Source organism: Phaenicophaeus curvirostris, chromosome 12 (genome assembly GCF_032191515.1).
Source record: "Phaenicophaeus curvirostris isolate KB17595 chromosome 12, BPBGC_Pcur_1.0, whole genome shotgun sequence".
In the NCBI taxonomy this organism is placed as follows: Eukaryota; Metazoa; Chordata; class Aves; order Cuculiformes; family Cuculidae; genus Phaenicophaeus; species Phaenicophaeus curvirostris.
The window spans coordinates 12,094,504-12,109,710 of NC_091403.1; the positions used below are offsets into that span (position 1 = coordinate 12,094,504).

Below are 15,207 nucleotides of genomic sequence, written 5' to 3' on the forward strand. Positions count from 1 at the left end.
TCATTATTTTATACTACTGATTCCCAGGAATATTATGATTTTTGACAGAAAACAAGTTGTTCCTATTTAATCCACATACTGATTCAGGGCAGCTTAGTGGCTAATGCAGCCAGAGTTCACCTACAGGACCTCTGTTTGAACCAACTTCAGGTTATAACCTAATTGGCTTCTCTGTCTCAGCTCAGTGTCTCCAGGTCAGGCTATGGATCACTGCCAAGGCATTAAGGAAACTTGCAGCAGAGCTGCATGGCCTGAAGACAGACAACTTCGGTTACAAGCTCTGTCTGTCCTGACCCTGATCCTTCACTTGCACGAATATCCTCTGCCTTTTTAAAAGAAGAAAGAAAATCCATGCTTTTTCCTGATTAAAGATGTTACTTGTCTTGCAAGGCATCTGGACAAGGAAAAGGTATAAAAAGATGGGTTTATTTGTCTGTTTGCTTTTAATTTGAATGAAGAGCAGAACTCTGGGAAATAGTCATAGAAGCTAAATGAAATCAGTGGAAAAATAATGTTTATGATGTAGTGGCTTTGAAGCAATTGGACCCACGTGGTCAAAGATTTATGGTTTCTAGAGAAGAAATAGAAGGAAAGGTCTAAGAAGTGGGACAGATCCAGAGCCATACCATTATCACAGCTGGAGGAGATTATTCTTGTTATTAAATTAAAACAAAGAAACAAAAAAACTTAATTCTTCAGCTTAAATTTCACTGTGGTTTGACTAGATCCATGGTGGAACTGCTTTCAGTGCAGCATAAAATTCCTTAACACCAAAGTATTGAAATGAAGAGACAGTAAAAAGGTGTCAGTAGAGAGGGACCTGCACTAGATAATATTTTTTTGAAGAAAACAGAAAATTCATGTTAAGTCCCCTGAAGAATCTCCTTTACTTTATTCATTGTTTCTCCTAACTGAATAGGTATGTGATGAGATTTCTTCATGGAAGGGCTCTCTTTTAATAATATTCCATTGTTTTTGACTGCTGTGTATTAAACGTCAGCAAATCTACTGGTAGATAAGTTAAGCCTGATTATATTTTGTATTTATTGGAACTGTTAGATATTTTTTCCTCAAAATGTCTGGCAAGAACCATTGTTAACAAAGATGTACTTCTGAATGAATAGGTTGGCAGTCACAAAATAATTTATTTTCTCTAGGAGTGTAAAATATAACACCAAAACAATCACTTAAAGTTGAAAATTTAAAATTTCATTCTCAAAGACTGATTTTTAAGAAGATTTTGGGGTTTTATATTTGGGTGGGAAAAAAGTACAAAAAAATGTTAGCGATTAATTTTTCCTTCTTTTTTTTGCATTTATTTTTTCAAATTTCCTTTTGCTGCTTTGGAATTTTAAAGTATTTCTAGGCTTTTAGAAAGTGACCAGAGGAAAGAGGATGCTGTCATTTAGACAGAATCTATTTTTTCCAAACTGAAGGAAGATATTAAAGTTTACAGAGTGGACAAATAGAAAGGAATAAGAAAGTAATTAAGTGGAGTCATCTCTGTCCCTGCAAATAAACAAACCCAAAACCACCAAATAAAAATTAAACAAACGAAAAAGCCAAACCACAAGTCATGTTGTTTCAGATGTCTTAAAAAGCAAGCAAATGCCAAAAACGGAAGGAGACTTTTTTTGGGATGATTTTACAGTAATAAAATGCAGGACTTCAAGAGAATTATGGTAAGTAGTATGGGAAAAAATGAAAATTAAACTATATACAGTGTTCCCATTTCACACTTTTCATAAATATTTTTTTCCTCTCCTCAAGCATTCTTTCCTTTCACCTCTTTTTCTTTGTACTGCTTCTAATGATTGTGATATTTAGTTTTACAGGGTCAGATGTACCATAATTTAACCAGTTTATGCTGGGACACTGAGCAGGACTCCAGCATTCCATGCCCTGAGGCAATCCCTATCACAGAGCATTTTTCAGGATAGCATCAGTACAACAGCCTTAACATCAGATGGAAGTCATATTTGGTAGATCTCAGCACTGATATCTGCACTAGAGGTGAGTTTTGACTATACTTCCCCATTTTTCCAGGAAATCAAAAATGGAGAAAATTCTTGGCTTGGTGATCATGGATGTGGAATAACTGTTGTGACTCATAAGAATTTATAAGAATTGTCATGGAAGCCACCAACCTGACAATTCAAGCCAAAAGTTCACTAAAGTGCCTCTTAGAAACCTTAACCACCTTGTCTGCCAAGTTTGGCAGAAAAAGAAGAGGATTCACCACCTCAGCTCTGCGCCTCTGACACAGGCATATTGAGACAGCATCACCAGGTGCACATGCCATGAGCTGAGATTCATTTGCCGTTGATTCCCCTAGAATCAGACCGAAATTATCTTTTGTAACATTTTGAACGTGCCATTTAATAAAGTCAGGCACGCTTCTGGGCTCGGAATTTCCTGAGTGCTTGTTAGGAATATTTCTTCTGAGTCATCTTGCATCATTTGCAGTTTCTGATGCATTTAAATACTACGTTATGTCCCCAGAGCAAAACCTCCTTGTTGATAGATCTCATCTGACAGCAGTCTTGGAAGGGATTTTTAAAACTCTAGTGCCAGTTTTCAATATTTGAAAAAGCTGCCCAAGAGATAAGAAAAGAGAACATAACTGGTGGTTCTCTTAAAAGCGTTTCATGTCACTCTGAGAATCTCTTGAATATCTTGCAAAAGAAAAAAAGAAAAACAAAGCAGGAATTAAAATCAAAATTAAAATCAAAATTAAAATCAAAAGTAAATGCTCTAGAAAACATTTTTCAGATAAATAAAAATTCCTGTTATATAAATTTAAGCTGCACACCTCAAGTGAATTTTTCCATTTTGTGTTTCTCACTGCGTGAGTGGGTATAAAATGCTCCATAGATACCTCTGTCTCCTTTCCCTATCACATTGCAAATATGTTTATGCTTGAGTCTTACTGCCTTTTCCTACAGTGAAAATAAATAGCGAATGTTCTTTTCTACTCACCATGTTATGTGTTTTAGAAACTTCCAGAAATAAGTCAGAACAGCAATATTTATATAGTTAGGCCTGGCATATTTGTGTATATTAGGTAAACATGGTTATTTGGAACCAAGCTGTGCCTGTATGGTTTCTTCATGCTGTTTTGTTGTCTAGAGGCACAACGAGGCCAATTTTTTAGAAGAAAAATGTGCCATATAATTGCCACTTTGTGATGCATTCAGCTAAAATTATGGAAAAAAAGAATCTTAGTTCCCTCTTTGTTGTTCCACTCTAGCTTTTATGAGCTTTCCAATGCAACCGTCCTGCTCGGTAAGAGAAAATACCTGAATTACATACACAAGTGCACAGGCATACACATACACGCATACTGATAAGGTTTGTCTAACCCTTGACTTGAGCACACATTTCAAAAATTGGAATAGAGAAAAGGATATATTTGTTTGGAGGGGAAGAAAAGCAACACTGTTAAGACAGGTGCGAGCTGACATGGTAAATAAAAGCAACACAAGTGAAGGCAGAATGGGAACAAGAAATAGTTGGGAGATGTGATTCAGTACTTAGACTGGGAGATTATATTTAACACGAAGAATGGAAAATGTAAGGCAGCTCCTCCTGCTGTACATTCATTTTAACATGTCAAATGGAAAAATGAGGGTCCTAGCTCATTTGAGAACAATACCACAAAGGGGAATGCTGTGTAGTTCCAAGTTTTCACATATTGCCATTAAAACTGTGAAAACTAAAGGAAAGTATTATTGGTGCTGTAAATCACTCAATAGATCCACACAATATTCTGTGGCACCAGAATGATTTCTTAAAAGGATGCAATTACATCTTCTGTAGGGATGATCTTCAGGGCAAAGATGGCCCTTTGGAAAACATCTAGCATGGGTTTTTTTGACATTGTCACAACAGAAACACAATAACAAGAACTTCTTCCCATTGCCTGTAGGCAGTTTGTTTATACAAGAAGAAAATAAGAGTACCACTAGGATATTTATGTTTAACATCAAAGAAAATCCTGGTTCAGGCTGGCACATAGGAAAAATTGCTGAAAATCTGTTTATCACAGAGAGTTTGTCTCCATAATGCTGCCAAAAGCAGTAAAACATTGTTATCTGTGACATGTTTGCCATTTGAGTGAAGGGAAGGTTTTACCTTGCTCACATCAGCATTTACGGAAAGAGAGTTCATGCGTTTGTAGTGGTTTTGCCCTCTCACTTTTTCTGTTTTTTTCACCATTGTTCCTTGCAGACCAGACACCGGGAAATGTGTTCAATGTATCTATAGTTTTCCCCAAAACGGCATTGGAGTTCCAGCACATGCATTTTTTTCCTGCAGCATGTTGGGAGTTGGAAGATAACCCATACCTATGGGTCGAAAATTAAATAACTGTGTGTAAAACTGGATTACAAATTTCATTTGCTTTTGGACATTTTGTTTCTTCCTGCTTTGGGCTGAAACTGCAGAATTTCAAATATTTTGAAAAAAATGGATTCCTTGAAAATATTTAGCTTTGTGTGCATCAACATAACCATTTTACAAGAAATGGTGAAACCTAACTTTCTGTATTTAAAGCATCATTTGAATGCTTTGTGAGGAAAAAGAGACTATTCTTTTAATTAAACATATTTGTTGAAACTGTATCAGGTTTGTTTCATAATTTATATAAAATTTTATAGAGATACATTGGTACAGCATCATCTCATTACTCTGTTAAATGAAAAGACATCTCTGCAGGTGGCAACACATGCCAGAGGCTATGTAATTTAAACCCAAAATATTAACATTTAATCAGAACAGTGAAGTCAAAATGAAACAGGAAAATATGACAGATGATACATAAATAAGAATAAAATGAAGTAAGACTCCATTTTATAACCAGTCATCAGCATTGTAGTCAGAGCTGGTTAAACTTACAAGCTATTTCAGCTGAAATGAAATGATGTTTTTTCACATGATATTTTTTTCTGAAATTTTGCAGTAAGTTATACTGATTTAATTTCATATGAAAATGAACTTCCTCTGAGCCCAGAATCCAGCTCAAAGCACATACTGATCTCTTGTCACAAGACATCCAGATTACAAATCATATAGACACAAAAGACCACCAGGCTAGTTTAAGCAATTGGAAATTTCTCCTGATGATGTGACTCTGACCAAAAGAAGTGTGTCAATACACCTTTCTAATGAAAAAATAAATCTTTAATAAACAGAGACATTTTTCCTTCTCTAATTACCTCTGATTTTCCAAATAATAGAAATGGGAACATCTTCTACTCTCTGCTGCTGGACAGAAGTGGTAGGCATGTTTTAATTTTGTAGGGAGCATGGCTTGAGCTATCTGTTAGTAGTTTCACAACCCACTTTAGATCAACCACATCAAGGAAAACTTATGTTCAAATTATTTTTCATATTTCAACAGACAAGGCTTACAATACCTCTTGTTCACACGTGGTCAGTTCAAGGACTTATTAAAAGTTATACATGTTTCCTATTGATAAATGTGTGGAACTTACAGCCAGACTGCCTTAAGAAGTCACAACCATTAAAGAACATGTGGAGCATTAAAGGGAAATAACAAATTATTATTTAATGAGATGGCTAGTCTTGCTATTGTTGCTTTATTTTCAAGTAACACTGAAATGGGCTCCCTGGTGTTTGTAGTTTCTGGCTATCTTTCTTTCGTCCTCATTATTAATTCTTTTTTTTGCCATGCTAATCAGTCAAAGTGTTATATGTTTGGAAGACTGATTTTTATTCTTCATTCCCTTTGTATTTAAAGGTTACTTGCAGGCCTAGCTGAAGACTTAGGCAGTAGGTAAAGTCAAGGGCATACCTCATGACCACCGCAACACACACTCACATGCAGAGTTTATGTGACTGCTACACCTCCAGGTTAAAGTTCATAGAGGATTTCCATAAATCCAATGGGTAATGTGCCAAATAAGATTAGAGAAGACTTCACATTATTGAACAATCCAATGAAAATATCATCTGCTAAGCTCCTTCTGGTGGTAACTGGAAGCAGGTAGCTAATATTAGCAGGTGTTTGTCTCAGAGGCAAAGAGAAGGCAAGAACACCTGCTTACACCCTTACAGAAAGTGGGAGCAGCTATGGTAACTTCACCTGTGGCGATGTCTACAGTGAAAATGCAATTTTTAAGAGCTGACATTGTGATCATTGCCCTGTTTGGTCATATTGTTTTCTCTACGTTTGGTTACATTATGCTCAGTCTCACACTGTTTTATGTTACAAAAATGTATCTTTATTCAAAATTCTGTTTAAATTTGTCTAGCTGTACTTTCATATACTCCCTAAGTCCAGACATTATATATTCACATATGCAATCACATTAATAAATAGAACGTGGATTTCTACATCTGATCTGTGCCTGTTTTATTTATACACATATTATTCTTTCAAACCTTGACCTACAAGAAAACAAGAAGGAGGAGCAAATTGTGATACTTACATCTTGGCACTTACCCAATAAGAGTTTAAAATGTTTGTATCTGAGAATAAAGAAAAATGATTTTTTTTTTATTCCATGAGGCAAAAGTAGAGGAAGCTTTAAAGAGGCAGGTGCATTTGCATTCTGTATTTGTCTTCTTCATAAACATATATAACTAACTGCCTCTCCTTTACTCAGTTCTCAATCCTTTTTCCTTCTATATAAGCAGAATCAGATTCTGATACCATCACTGAACTTGATGAGCAGCTGACTCCCTTAGTCATCCTCGTGAACTCAACAGTCCAGATTCTCAAATGGTATAAATCAACATAGCCCATTCTCATAATCAAAAAAGATAACCTAAGGAGATTATTTGTGGAATAAGGTCCTACATGGTGAGAGCAAGGAAATCTGAATCATAAAGTTATAAAATTTTATGAAGCATCTTTATCCATTTAGCTTTAAAAAAGTGAAGTAGGAATAAATACTTTCGGAGCAATTAGCTGTCTTATTCTCAGATAACACAGTTTGATGCAACACAAACTTCATTTCTGCCCAGGAGTAAAAATCATAGGCAGAACTTCACACAATTATTTTAAAGCATTTAACCCATTTAAAGACTGATTGAGAACAGACTATGACTATGGTCATTACTCACAGTTTTTGGATAACCAATGTAATCCCTGCTGTTCCTTAGGAATAATTCTAAATGTTACTTGACATCTGTAAATTGTGAGTACTGAATACTGACACTCCTGTAACTGAGATGTGTGTGTCTTACGCTAGCCCTTAGCTGGCAGCTAAACAGTATGCAGCTGCTCTCTTACCCCTCCCCAAATGGGGAGGTGAATTGGAAAAGGAAACGAAATCTCATGGGTTGAGATAAAAACAGTTTAATGGAACAACACAAGAAGAAAAATAATAACAACAATGCACAAAATGGTACTCAGCTCATCTCAAGTAGTGATCACAGAATGTGTGCTGCAAGCACTGAACACCAAACAGTAGATGCAGCAAGCACAGCAGTTCCAGCCAGCACAAAGACCACAGCCAATGTAGAGAGAACACTGAACATGGAAAATAAACTTGGAGCACCGGAAATTAGATACTGAGAGCAGGAGAGCCAAGTGCAAGGAGCAAATTTGCCGGCAAACTTCCTGCTTATAAATGAATCATGACGTTCATGGTACAGAATACTTCCATTGTCCAGTCTGAGTCAGCTGACCTGGTCCCACTCCTCCCAGCTTTATATACCTACTTGTAAAACATAGAATACTAAGTCCTTGATTTCCTAGCAACAATTGAAAACATCAGTATCTTTTTCAACTTTCCTCTCATTCTACAATCTAGAAAAACAGCAGCTGCTGTGAAGAAAATTAATTCTACCCCAGAAGAGCATACCATTACCTAGCAACCTCTAAAACAATACGTTTTATAACTTTATTTTCACACTAAAACCAAAATGCAGCAGTTACTGAGAAGACAATTGACTCCATCCCAGGAGAGTCAACCAGGAGAGTATGGCAGATGCAAATAAATGGTAGCTGCAACAGCTCATCTAGATAGGCCTTACCTTTATAAACTGCCATGTTTGCATACAGAAAGTTTTGCTTCATTGCAGAACAAGCCTGACTTCAAGTTGTCCACTGGCTGATAGCTTGTACAGTCCCAGAAATACAGCTGCAGTGACGTTTACAAAAAGTTGAATGGAGCAAGCTGAATACAAGAGCCTGTCTAGAACTGACAAAAAGCAAAATTTTGGAGTTGCAATAAAGGAACAGTGCCCGAGTCTTAATTCTCTGATGTTGACATGGAGGAATGATGAATTTCCACAGTTGGTGTGCAAAAATGATGTCCCCAGCCACGGTCTTGGCTATCAGTCAGACCTCAGAGTAAATTAATGCAGTCTACAGCTGTTCTAAATTTTGCCAAACCAAAAAACATTAAAAAATAATCATGTATCCCATTTCTGGCATGATTCTTATTCGCTTGTTCTCCTCCTGGCTCACAGCCATTTGCCTTCCAGTGACTGTTATAACAAGGAGGCACGGAAAACTTCTCTCATCTCTGCTTCTCCCAGATCTTTAATAGCACAGGGAACACCTGCAGAAAGTAAAAGAGTGGATTTCAGTCTCTGCAGTCTGAGGAAGAAACAGACTTCAGATCTCCCTTATGAAGTCTCCAGAGTATTGCTGCTGTCACTGGGGCCATGGCTAGCAGTCTTCAGCTCATATGTAGCGTATGAATCTTCTAGGCAAGCAGAAAAGACTTGGTCGCGCTCACTCAAGTCAGTCATGTGTCACTGTGGTAGGGAGTCCATCCCCCAGTGTCTATAACTTAGAGTATACTATGCAATTTAACTTGGTTGACTTCTCTGGAAACACAGTTAATCCAGTACTGAGTGTTTGTGAAAGACCAACCTGATGTGTGGTGAGAAAACACTATAAAAATAGAGTTCTGCTCTTTGCAGCTGCTTCCAAAAGTATCATCCTATCAGTGAAAGTGGGAAAGGTCTGCTAAGGCAATACATCCCCTACCAGCCAGAGATGCAGGTTCAACAGGGATAGGATGAACTTTATAAAACACTTTTAATCTTTGGCCTTTAAGCAGCATAGCCAACAACAGGTTCATATCAGGATAGTGGCATTAGCCAAGACAAGTTTACAAATCCCTGAGTGTGCTTCCATCATCCTGGGCTTGAGATATCTGTCAGTCCATAGCAGATGCTGCTGTTGCTGTGCATGTGTCATGTTACTGAAACCCCTAGATAATGATTACGACCGATTATACAAGATGCCATGTTCCTTAATCATATCACTTACATTTCTGCTGAACGGCAGTGACAAGGTTTTGAAAGGAGAAGATCACAGCTGTCCAATAAAAAAAAATCAGATAAAACAGACAGTGTTTGCAGACAGAAGATTATGCTAACCTGAAAAGTAGCTTTAGTGCTGTTGATTTTTGCACTCTTCCTAACCAAGCTGAGCCCTTATTCATCCTCGCTGTTTGGCATCATATCTGAAGTGAAGGAAACCGATGCACGAGCATGTATAGTCCTGATTTTTGTTTTTACGTGTCTTATTTACAATTTTTTGTTCTCCAAGTGAGCACTTGAGTTTGGTTTTTTTCCTTCCCTCACCAATTTTACAGGTCTCAGAGTACCAGGAACAGAATACCAACTCCGATGTAGACAGCTGAAGTGAGAAAATCCCCTCCTTGCCCTATTGGTAACCCCAGCTCTAAGCTGAAGACATTCCACTCTTTTATATGCTGGCTCATTTTGGAGTGTCTCTTGTGCAGACACTGCCAACTGTCCTGAATTAAATTCAGAGCATTTTGATATGAGTTACTGCCTACTGACGACTGAGCAAAAACAGTGAATTCTTTTAAGTAAAGAGTTCAAGTGGGGTTCCAGGAATGAAGAGCCGAGTCCCCTACTAACAAAGCTATCTAGTTCAGTGAGCAATCCGAACTATGCAAAACAAAGAACCTTATACTTTTAAGCAGTTATAATGCAGTACTACACCACTTACAGTTTTTGGTGGAAAAGTCAGATGTAATTACTGTTTGACATGAAGGGATTTTTTTTTTCTTAGCTCGGCTGATGTTCTATTTTAAATAGTTAAAAGTATAATTTAAAACTTAAATTGATCATTTAAATAGACTTGATCCTGACCTCAGAGGGAGCCACTTGTGTCATTGTTAAACTGTTGCTCAGCCTAATGTCACTACTTCTCCTTCATCACACCATGTACCATCAGATCTATAATTCTTTTTCACTTATGATGGCAGAGCTCCAACATGGGTGTAGTTTGACCCAGGTTAAGCAGATTTAGCTAAATGCATAAATTGTTCACATTCTGTCGTGTGAAAGATATAGTCCTTGAGCCAATGTTGGGAATACAACTGATAGCCCACCCAATGAAGAAAGTAATGTATACATGCAAATTTTCATAGATTCATGTATCTGGACATTACTTTCTTCAGCACATTCTTGTCCTACGGAGCCACATGGGTTAAAACAATGTCTTTGATTTTCACGAGAGTTTGGATGATTGTTCTTTCTGGTGTTAGCATTCATAGAAAGCAAATCTGAAGGCTATTCAACTCACTGAAACCATGCTTTCAATTTCCTTTCAGTTCTTCTGGCTGATTTCCACTGAATAAATCACATGAAGAATAAGCCCATAAGCCAACTAAGAATAAACTAAATGGTCTTCATGGTATAAACCACAGACCTAACAGGACACCAATGACCCCTGGAGGCAAGGTCCATACCCCTGGATTTCTTGCACCATTGCATGGTGTTCAGTTTCCAGCCTTCCTGTCCAACTGCAGCTTTGGTGGAACTGTGCTCTCAGAGATGTCTTCCAATACCTGCACTATATTGTCAGATAAATTTTCTTCAGTGCAGAAGGGAATGGTATTTATCCACAAGGCAGAACTTTAAGAAAACAGACCAGCCCTGAAATTATCATAAATTTGTGCCTTAAATGATAATTTTGAACTATTACTTGTTAAACTAATAGTTCAAGGAGCTTCATTCCCCAGGGTTTTTGGTTCTACACAAGTTATTAATGAAACTTCTTCAGGAAATGTCCAAGTCATAATGTAAATATCTAATTTAAATAATAAACCTGTTTAGCCTGTGATTTAAACATTAAAGCATTAAAACAATCCCTCTCATAATCAATGTTCCACGTGATGGAGATTTGCTCCTTTTCCCTTTAGAATACTCTCAACTCTGGATCCTGGAGTTCACTAAGAATCAGGAATACGTACATAAATTAAGATATATAGCACTATAATTGCTGCTAAAGTAAGTTATATCCTCCTAAATAAAGCAAGATGGTTGCCTAGGGTTTGCCTAACCCCCCCTAAGATGTCATCTATGGCCCATACGTGACCACATGTGGTATAAATAAAATGGAAGTATAAAAGAGAAAGAGATAAACATATAATTAAAAACAGCATAACAAACACTTGTGCTCATTCATTTTAATGACTGTATGCTCCAGTTTATAGAGCAGTTGCAGATCCATGCCATAATAGCTGTGTTGACCACATGCCATAAAATACATCAGTGTAGGCTGGGTCCAAATTATTCAATACTTGTAATAAATCCATCCCATTAAGTGGATAAATATGCACAAGCAACAACTCTGATGATAATTCTGGAAAGTGGCATGTTATTTAACAGCAATGCTAGCTAGCAGGACCTGAAAAACAGTAATACTACTGCCTTTTATTAAGAAACAAACAAACAAACAAGATTAGTTTAGCTTTTAAGATCTCATAACTATGTTTTTCCTTCTGTTATCTGTAATTCGAACTGAAAAAGAGACCGTGGCCTTGAAAGCTTCAATTCTGATTACTTTTTTGTAAGCCTAATAAAAGGCATCAGTCATACCATTTATTTGTGAAAATGAAATCTTCATATATTGAAGGTCAATTTTAGTTGAACTAATATAATCAGTAAAAGTCAAGGTTGCTTTACCATTAAAATTGTCCATGCTATGAGTCTTTTGATATTCCATGCTTAACCTTGGATCATGCCGTGTATGTTGTATGAATGGAAGACAGAGAATTCACGTTACAGTATAATGACTGACTCATCCTGGCCTTGATTTTCAGCTGGGTAAAGGAGATATCCAACAAATATAACACTTCTTTAAAATTATTTGAAATTAATACATTCTTGAAGTACTTCCTCTCACCTCAGAATAAGCAGCAGGTCACCTAAAGTCTACAAACAGCTTTTAGTTACAGTTTTATGAAATATTTATTATCACTCCTGAATATATTTCTTAAAGTTGAAAGATGGTTACATATAAATAGAGCAAGTATTGATACTGAGAAATGCTTTGAGGTCTGTACAGAAGAAATCACATGATAATTAAATATTTACTGCAGTCTGCGATCAAAATTCTCCCACCACTGCAGACTGGCTAGCTCTTCCAGGCGTACAACCCTGTGTTACCATGCTGAAAGCTGTCATGCTGGGCCAAAAGTGAGGAGGATTTGTGTAAGCAGCTCGTTACTCACAGTTTGAGTATGAGAAGTGGCACTCAGACTGCCTTGCTTCTGCCATCTCAGCTGAGAGGAGGGCAAACTGAGGGTATGTGAGTTGCTTTGCAAGGACTAGTGGGGCAAAGCTTGTCAGAAGATACGCTGGCTAAGGAGCTTACAGATTATGTCTTTGGAAAGTTCATTCCCCTTGGGAAAAGGGAGCAGAATAGCATTAGGCAGAAAATTGTATTATTTTGTAAAGATACAAGATATATTTTTCTGGAATCTGGATGCCATGGTTGCAGGCAAGTGTTTCCTTTCAATAGAGTGTGTGTAAACTTGAGTTTAATTTTATTTAATGTCTGAATTGATTAAATGCATCTGTTTTCATCACATACTTCATGACCTCTGGAGCATTGTAAGAAAGAATGAGGTTGTCCCACTCTTTGTTATGCTTACAATGCTGAAAAGTCATGCACAACCCTCTGTCCCACCTAGCCTGTGATGCCATGAGGGAAACACTGAGCAGAAAAGATGGTGAGAACCTGCTGCCTGAAAGATGATGTTGCATACAGCAAGCAGCTAAGGGATACTATATTTACCTGTGACCTGAAGAAAATACACACAGCAAAATCATGCTGGGTTCAATTATAAAAGTCTCTTACAGTGTCAGCATAGTTACTTATGGAGAAACACATCTTTGACAATAGTTGTCCGATGTTTTTAAAATTTAGATGAATCAGTAACAAAATAACTTCTCTAGCCAGCTGATGTGGTACTTGAAAGATGGTCAAAGGATTTTACATTCATGAAGTGCTTTAAGTACACAGCCAAGGATATGTATGCAGAAACAGGAGTTTCTAGACCCAGTTCTGGCAATGAAGATGGCAGAGCAGCTTTATTATCATTCTACAGCTCCAGAAGATGTAGATCTAAGTACTCTCCTTGATTTGTTCCAAAAGCTTTCCCTCTCTCTATCTCCTCCCTTGTCAATACAACAGTAAAACACGCATTTGATCATTTGCACTGAGGAATGAAAAGGCAAATCAGAGTGATACTGCCAAACCCAGATCAGGGCAGGGTCAAGCAGGATGGAGACTGTGTATGAAGGACATTGACCTGAAAGCGCTGGCAGGGCAAAGCCCTTCACAAGCATCAGTACTGTCTCATTTTTAAAAAAGAGATTTAATTAAAGAATGCATTCAAAACAGTTGTCTCAGAGATGTGTTAAATGCATCACACACAAAACTGCCAAAAGTAAGAAGCAGTGCAGGTTTACAGCAGCGACACACTGCTTACTCCAGTGGAACGAGTTCTGATTTTGATCTGTGTAAATGAGATTAGACTGAGGCCCGCGTCTTATCTCTCTGGAACTGGATGTCTGGAGATGACTTGAAAATATCTGTTTTGTGTTTATAAAGCAGTCCTGCACTGAGATAGAGTTTGAGGGATTTACTTGCTGAAAGACCTTGAGAAAAGGTGTACAATGGAAAGTGAAAGCCAGATATAAAAATATAATCACGATTGTACAGGCTGGAAGGGTCTTTCTATTCTTGATCATTCTGTTCCAGTCAAAGAAATATTAACCTGTGAATTCCTTAAATTTTTTTTTCCCCTTAAAGCCATTCCTGTCCCTCCTGAGAAGATTATTAACTAGGAGAAAAGGATATGTTGAGTTTAGTATTGATTATCCACCTCTGAATTTTAGCTTTCATTTCAAAATTTCAAGTTCAATGACAGATGAGAAGAATTCTTAGTGGCAAACCCCATGTCAGCACACACAGCTTTCTGACTTTTGGGTGCATGATGTATAGTAGGTACTGACTGCATGAAACAAACTCTAAAACCTTGTTTCAAAATGGTTCAAATTGATAATATTTTTTAAATTTTTTCCCCCCAGAACATCTGCACTAAAGAAAAGGCAGTGTGAGGCAATCTATAAATAGAACAATATAGTATGAAGTTTTCAACTGTGAAATCTGAGGGATGTAATCTTCCTGCTAAACAGAAGCTTACAGCTGATATTAAATGGTCTGATACAAGCTTCACCACTGTTTGAACTGTCTATTAGAGGAAGGAAAATTGTGAACTGTTGTCAGCGCTGTGCACTGGTGTGGTACCTTATTTCAGAATTGCTCATTCTAGGTAAATAAGTTGGTTTGGCTATTTTTCTGTGTGTGGGTTTGTGCATACCCATACTATAGCCAAATGGCTTACCAGTAGCAGATGTCTAAAAAAAAATTGTGGGATCTAAAACAATAAATTTAGCAGACACTTAGATTATATGACACTCCATAAGCAATGGATTCATTGGAAGAATCAGTTTATATTACTGTTTGCACCACATTTATAAATAAGCACTGCTTATTTTCACCAGCTGAGAGTATATCCCATGGGAAGTACCACCTGCAGGAGTTTACAACAACTCCTCTGGTGCTGTTGGGTTCCCGTCTGTCACACTTTGAGCACACACAGGACAGTGCCCTCTTGTACGCAAGAAGCAGCTGAAAAGCAACATCAATTCCCAATATAACTGTTATGCTACAAATTAACATTTACGTCATGGCTAAATCCTGATAGCACTTGTACTGTACAGAGAAGCTGTTTTTCAGAGACATGGGTGCATAGCTTGGGCAGTTTGTGGGGCAGCGGAATGAAGATCCCTCAGCCCTTGCCAGGTTCTACACACTTATAAAAAGGAGAGGCACATGTAACACTTCTTTTTTTTCTGATAGCACCTGCACGTGTTGAAGTATTTTAGCCATCA

The 15,207-nt window shown here is 37.4% G+C and overlaps 1 long non-coding RNA gene across 1 annotated transcript; it reads left to right on the forward strand.

The window, feature by feature from the left end:
* The first annotated feature begins 265 nt into the window (after positions 1-265).
* Positions 266-4,923, forward strand: LOC138725851 (uncharacterized). The gene is made up of 3 exons (XR_011338316.1): positions 266-409; positions 1,836-2,013; positions 4,231-4,923. It is a non-coding gene; the product is annotated as an uncharacterized lncRNA (long non-coding RNA).
* The last annotated feature ends 10,284 nt before the right edge of the window (positions 4,924-15,207 follow it).